We start from the raw sequence: 6,645 nt of genomic DNA, 5'->3' as shown, positions 1-6,645 counted from the left end.
GGTTAATGTGTTTGACATATAGCAAGGACATGAATTTTGGGGGGCCAAAGGGTGGAATGTCATGGATTGAATTGTGTCTCCCAAAAATTCATGTCAACTTAGCTAGGCCACGATTCCCAGTATTGTGTGGCTGTCCTCCAGTTTGTGATCTGATGTAATTATGTGTTGTAACTCCTAACCTCTATGCCTGTGGTTATGGTCCCGTTTGGGAGTGAGTTGTCCTTTATGTTAATGAGGATTAGGGTGGAGCCACACATTTCATCTTACAAGAGATAAAAGGAAAGAGATACAAGCAGAGAAAAGGGAACTCCTAGCATAAAAAAAAAAAAAAAAAAAACAGCTGGAAGATGACCGTGTCCTTTGAAACTAGGGTCTCTGTGCTGAGAATCTTCTGGACCCAGGGGAAGATTGATGCCAAGACACATGAATATCTTCAAGGAACGCCTGGCCCACAGATGTTGAGAAGAGACTAGGATCTTACCCTAGAGCTGACAGAGAAAGCCTTCCCCTAGAGCTGGTGCCCTGAATTTGGACTTCCAGCATCCTAAACTGGGAGAGAATAAATTTCTGCTTCTTAAAGTCATCCACTTGAGCTGTTTCTATTATAGCAGCACTGGATAACTAAGACAGAATTAATAGATCATATTTTTGGCTTTTACTCTGAGATGGGAAATCCCTGAACAGGGAAGTAACATGACTTGACACATTTGAAAAGTCATTCTAGGCACCAAGGCAATTCAAGGGAGAAAAAAATTTTTTTTGACAAATGGTACTAGAAAAACTGGGTGTATGTGTGGGAAAAATTAAATTTCAACCACTACCTCAAAAAAAGAGTGAAGGAATACACAAACTCACTGTACCAAACAGAACTGGTCAACGTTCAGCCATATCAGGAGGTAGCATATGATTAAGAACCAATGGTATTGAAAGAAGAAGTCCAAGCTGCACTGGAGGTATTGGCAAAAAACAAGGCTCCAGGAATTGACAGAATACCAAATGAGATATTTTAACAAGCAGATGCAATGCTGGAAGTACTCACTCATCTATGCCAAGAAATTTGGAAAATAGCTACCTGGCCAACTGACTGGAAGTGATCCACATTTGTATCCATTCCAAAGAAAGTTGATCCAACAGAATGCAGAAATTATCAATATCGTTAATATCACACACAAGTAAAACTTTGCTGAAGATAATTAAAAAAATGGTTGCAGCAGTACATGGATGAGGAGCTGCCAGGAATTCAAGCTGAATTCAGAAGAGGATATGGAACAAGGGATATAATTGCTGACGTTAGATGGATCTTGGCTGAAAGCAGAGAATACCGAAAAGACGTTTACCTGTATTTTATTGACTCTGCAAAGGCAGAACTGCAACAAATTATGGATAATTTTGCGAAGAATGGAAACTCAGGAACATGGCATTGTGCTCATGAGGAACCTGTACATAGACCAGGAGGCAGTTCATTCTAGCAGAACAAGGGGATACTGTGGATTTAAAATCAGGTAAGGTGTACACCAGGGTTGTATCACTTCACCATACTTATTCAATCTGTATGCTGAGCAAATAATCCGAGTAGCTGGACTATATGAAGAAGAACAGGGCATCAGCACTGGAGGAAGACTCATTAACAATCTGTGATATTCAGATGACACAACCTTGCTTTTGGAAAGTGAAGAGGACTTGAAGCACTTACTTATGATGATCAAAGACCACAGCCTTCAGTATGGATTATACCTGATCATAAAGAAAACAAAAATCCTCACAACTGGACCAATAAGCAACATCATGATAAACAAAGATTGAAGTTGTCAAGGATTTCATTTTACTTGGATCAACAACCATGAAAGCAGCAGTCAAGAAATCAAATGATGTATTGAGTTGGGCAAATCTACTGCAAAAGACCCCTTTAGAGCATTAAAAAGCAAAGATGTTACCTTGAGGACTAAGGTGTTCCTGACCCAAGCCATGGTATGCATGTGAAAGCCGGACAATGAATAAGGAAGACCAAAGAAGAATTGATGCCTTTGAATCATGGTGTTGGTGAAGAATCTTGAATATACCACAGACCGGCAGAAGAACAAACAAATCTGTCTTGGAAGAAGTACAGCCAGGATGCTCGTTAGAAGCTAGGTTGGCAAGACTTTGTCCCACATACTTTGGACGTGTTATCAGGAAGGACCAGTCCCTGGAGAAGGACCTCATGCTTGGTTAAGCAGAGGGTCAGCAATAAAGAGGAAGACCCTAAATAAGATGGATTGACAGTGACTGCAGCAATGGGCTCAAACACAGTAAAGATTGTGAGAATGGTTCAGTGTTTCATTCTGTTGTACACAGGGCCACTATTGATTCAGAACTGACTCAAAGGCACCTAACAACAACAACAGCCTCGCTATATATACCAAATTAGTTTGAGAAGCAGGCCCAAGATGGCGGAATAGACAGATGCTTCCCGCGAGCCCTCTTACAACAAAGTCCCCAAAAAAAAAGTGAAATGATTATGTTTATGACAAGCTAGGATCCCTGAACATCAAAGACAAGGTTAGAAAATGAACTGAGGGGCAGAGGGAGGAAGAGACAGTTTAGAAGTGGAGAAGAATTACCGGTCCTAAATTGCCAGGAGCCCTCAGGCACCATTCCCGGGAGCAGTTATGGCGGGCTGGTGTAGGCATTCAGCCACAGTTTCCTCAGGGAGAAGCAGCCACCCACACAGCCTACTCACACCTCCGGAACCAGAGAAGGACAGCGCTCTCAACAAAAGCCAAGTACTTGCATATATTTTACCGCGCCCTCCTGCCCACAAGCCCACTTCAGTGGCTGTTGATTTCCCTGGGCCTGAGATAGGCCCTGCTGAGTGCCTAGAGCCATCCTCTAGGCCCTGGGGAAGGAATAAATCTGCAATTGGGGTAAGAGATAATTTGCCAACTCCACTAACTGGAGGAGCTCAGGACAGAACTGGCTTCTGTCCCGGCATAAACAGTCCATGGACTTTGAGTACTTTACCCCTCTGCGTGGACCTGTGTGGACCTGTTTCAGGAGACTAGGCCCTTGTTGGCAGACTACAACTTTCTCAGCTGTGCGGTGGAGAGGTGGGTGTTTGATGTTTGATATTGCTTTGCCTATTAAATAGGGTCCTCACCTACCCACATCAGGGACCTAAGGACTGATGGCTCCACTCAGGTCACCCAGCCACCCGTGACAGGGATCCAAGGATAAGTGGTACCTCCCAGTCCTTACAACCAAAAACATTGGGTGCCCATAGTCCATCTGCAGAACCCATCCACCTGTACACTCTAGGGAACAGGGACACGCTTTCCTCAGAAACACTTGGGGGACGATTCTCAGTACCCTGCCTTGTTCAGAATGTGACCCCCTACTGTAACCAGGTACTGGTACCTACACCAATCACCACCACCCTCTAAGACTGTAGGACAGAGCCTGTACCACACACTTGATGATCAGCTATCTGGACACCTGAGCTGAATTCATACAAGAAAAGTGAATGGACTCCTAGACTGATATACCTGATAACAGCTCTAGCCATCTGGGGAAAGGATGTCAGAGCTCCAAAGGTGAAAATAATCAAGCTAGCTCACAAGCAACCCATTTGGGCATATCAAAACAAAACAAAGCGAGAAGTTACTATATAGTAAGCAAACATAAACTAATACAATAACTTATAGATGGCTCGGAGACAACAGTCAATATCGAGTCACATACAGAAACAGACCATGATCTTCTCAACAAGCTCTCAAAACAAAGAATCAAGGGATCTTCTAGATGAAAGTGCCTTCCTGGAATAACTGGAGGCAGAATACAAAAGATTAATATTCAGAACCCTTTAAGACATCAGGAAGGAAATCAGGCAATATGCAGAACAAGCCAAGGAACGCACAGATAAAGCAGTTGAAGAAATTAAAAAGGTTATTCAGGAACATAATGAAAAATCTAATAAGCTGGAAAAATCCATAGACAGCAATCAGAAATTCAGAAGATTAACAATAAAATTGCAGATTTAGACAATAGAAAGAGGAGCAGAATTGAGCCAAGTGGAAGGCAGAATTTGTGAACCTGAAGATAAAACACTTGGCACCAATATATTTGATGAAAAATCAGATAAAAGAATTTTTAAAAATGAAGAAACTTTAAGAATCATGTGAGACTCTATCAAGAGAAATAACCCACGAGTGATTGGAATTCCAGAACAGGGAGGGATAACAGAAAATACAGAGAGAATTGTTGAAGATTTGTTGGCAGAAAACTTCCCTGATATCGTGAAAGATGAGACGATATCTAAGATGCTCATCGAACTTCCATGAGGTAGATTTTAAAAGAAAGTCAGCAAGACATATTATAATCAAACTTACCAAAACCAAAGAAAAAGTGAGAATTTTAAGAGCAGCTAGGGATAAATGAAAAGTCACCTACAAAGGAGAGTCAATAAGAATAAGCCTGGACTACTCGGCAGAAACCATGCAGGAAAGAAGGCAATGGGATGACTTATATAAAAAATTGAAGGAAAAAAATTACCAGCCAAGAATCATATATCCAGCAAAACTGTCTCTTAAATATGAAGGTGAAATTAGGACATTTCCAGATAAACAGAAGTTTAGAGAATTCATAAAAACCAAACAAAAACTTCAAGAAATACTAAAGGGAGTTCTTTGGTTAGAAAATCAAGAGTATCAGGTATCAACCCAAGACTAGAACACTGGGCAGAACAATCAGATGTCAACCCAGACAGGGAGATCACAAAAATAAATCAAGATAAAAAAACTCAAAACAGGGTAACAGTGATGTTATTATGTCAAAGAAGAGAACATTAAAACAATAAAGAGGGACTAAGAAATGTAGTCATAGATCTTTCATATGGAAAGGAAGACAAGGCGATACAAAGAAATAAAAGTTAGGTTTAAATTTAGGAAAATAGGAGTAAATAATAAGGTAACCACAAAGGAGACAAACTATCCTACACATCAAAATAAAATACAAGAAAAAAATAGAGACTCAGCAGAAACAAAATCGACAACAACGAATATGAGGAAAAGATAATATATGAAGATAATCTACTCAGCACAAAAAATTAAGTGAGAAAAAGAAACTGTCAACAAAACACAAAGAAGACATCAAAATGATAACACTACATTCATACCTATCCATAATTATGCTGAATGTAAATGGACTAAATGCACCAATAAAGAGACAGAGAGTGGCAGAATGGATTAAAAAACACGATCCGTCTATATGCTGCCTACAAGAGACACACCTTAGATTTAGAGACACAAACAAAAACTCAAAGGACAGAAAAAAATCTATCAAGCAAACAACAATCAAAAAAGAGCAGGAGTGGCAATATTAATTCCTGGCAAAATAGACTTTAAAGTTAAATCCATCATAAAGGATAAGGAAGGACACTATATAATGACTAAAGGGACAGTATACCAGGAGGATGTAACAACATTAAATATTTATGCACCCAATGACAGGGCTACAAGATACATAAAACAAACTCTAACAGCATTGAAAAGTGAGATAGACAGCTCCACAATAATAGTAGGAGACTTCAACACACCACTTTCAGTGAAGGACGGGACATCCAGAAAGAAGCTCAATAAAGACATAGAAGATCTAAATGCCACAATCAACCAACTTGAACCCATAGACATATACAGAACACTCCACCCAACAGCAACCAAGTATAGTTTCTTTTCTAATGCACATGGAACATTCTCTAGAATAGACCACATATTAGGTCATAAAGCAAGCCTTAGCAGAATCCAAAACATTGAAATATTACAAAGCATCTCTGACCATAGGGCCATAAAAGTAGAAGTCAGTGACAGAAAAAGCAGGGAAAAGAAATCAAACACTTGGAAACTGAACAATATCCTGCTCAAAAAAGACTGGATTATAGAAGACATTAAGGATGGAATAAAGAAATTCATAGAATCCAATAAGAATGAAAACACTTCCTATCAGAACCTTTGGGACACAGCAAAAGCAGCGCTCAGAGGTCAATTTATATCAACAAATGCACACATACAAAAAGAAGAAAGGGCCAAAATCAAAGAATTATCCTTACAACTTGAACAAATAGAAAGAGAGCAACAAAAGAAACCCTCAGGCACCAGAAGAAAACAAGTAATAAAAATTAGGGCAGAACTAAATGAAATAGAAAACAAAAACAATTCGAAGAATTAACAAGACCAAAAGCTGGTTCTTTGAAAATATCAACAAAGTTGATAAACCATTGGCCAAACTGACAAAAGAAAAACAGGTGAGGAAGCAAATAACCCGAATAAGAAATGAGATGGGCGATATTACAACAGATCCAACTGAAATTAAAAGAATCATATCAGATTACTATGAAAAATTGTACTCTAACAAATTTGAAAACCTAGAAGAAATGGATGAATTCCTAGAAACACACTATCTACCTAAACTAACACAAACAGAGGTAGAACAACTAAACAGACCCATAACAGAAGAAGAGATTGAAAAGGTAATCAAAAAACTCCCAGCAAAAAAAAGCCCTGGCCTGGACGGCTTCATCGCAGAGTTCTACCAAACTTTCAGAGAAGAGTTAACACCGCTACTACTAAAGGTATTTCAGAGCGTAGAAAATGGGCAAAAGATATGAACAGACAC

The sequence above is a fragment of the Loxodonta africana genome, chromosome 18, assembly GCF_030014295.1.
Source record: "Loxodonta africana isolate mLoxAfr1 chromosome 18, mLoxAfr1.hap2, whole genome shotgun sequence".
In the NCBI taxonomy this organism is placed as follows: domain Eukaryota; kingdom Metazoa; phylum Chordata; class Mammalia; order Proboscidea; family Elephantidae; genus Loxodonta; species Loxodonta africana.
This window is presented reverse-complemented; position numbering follows the sequence as displayed.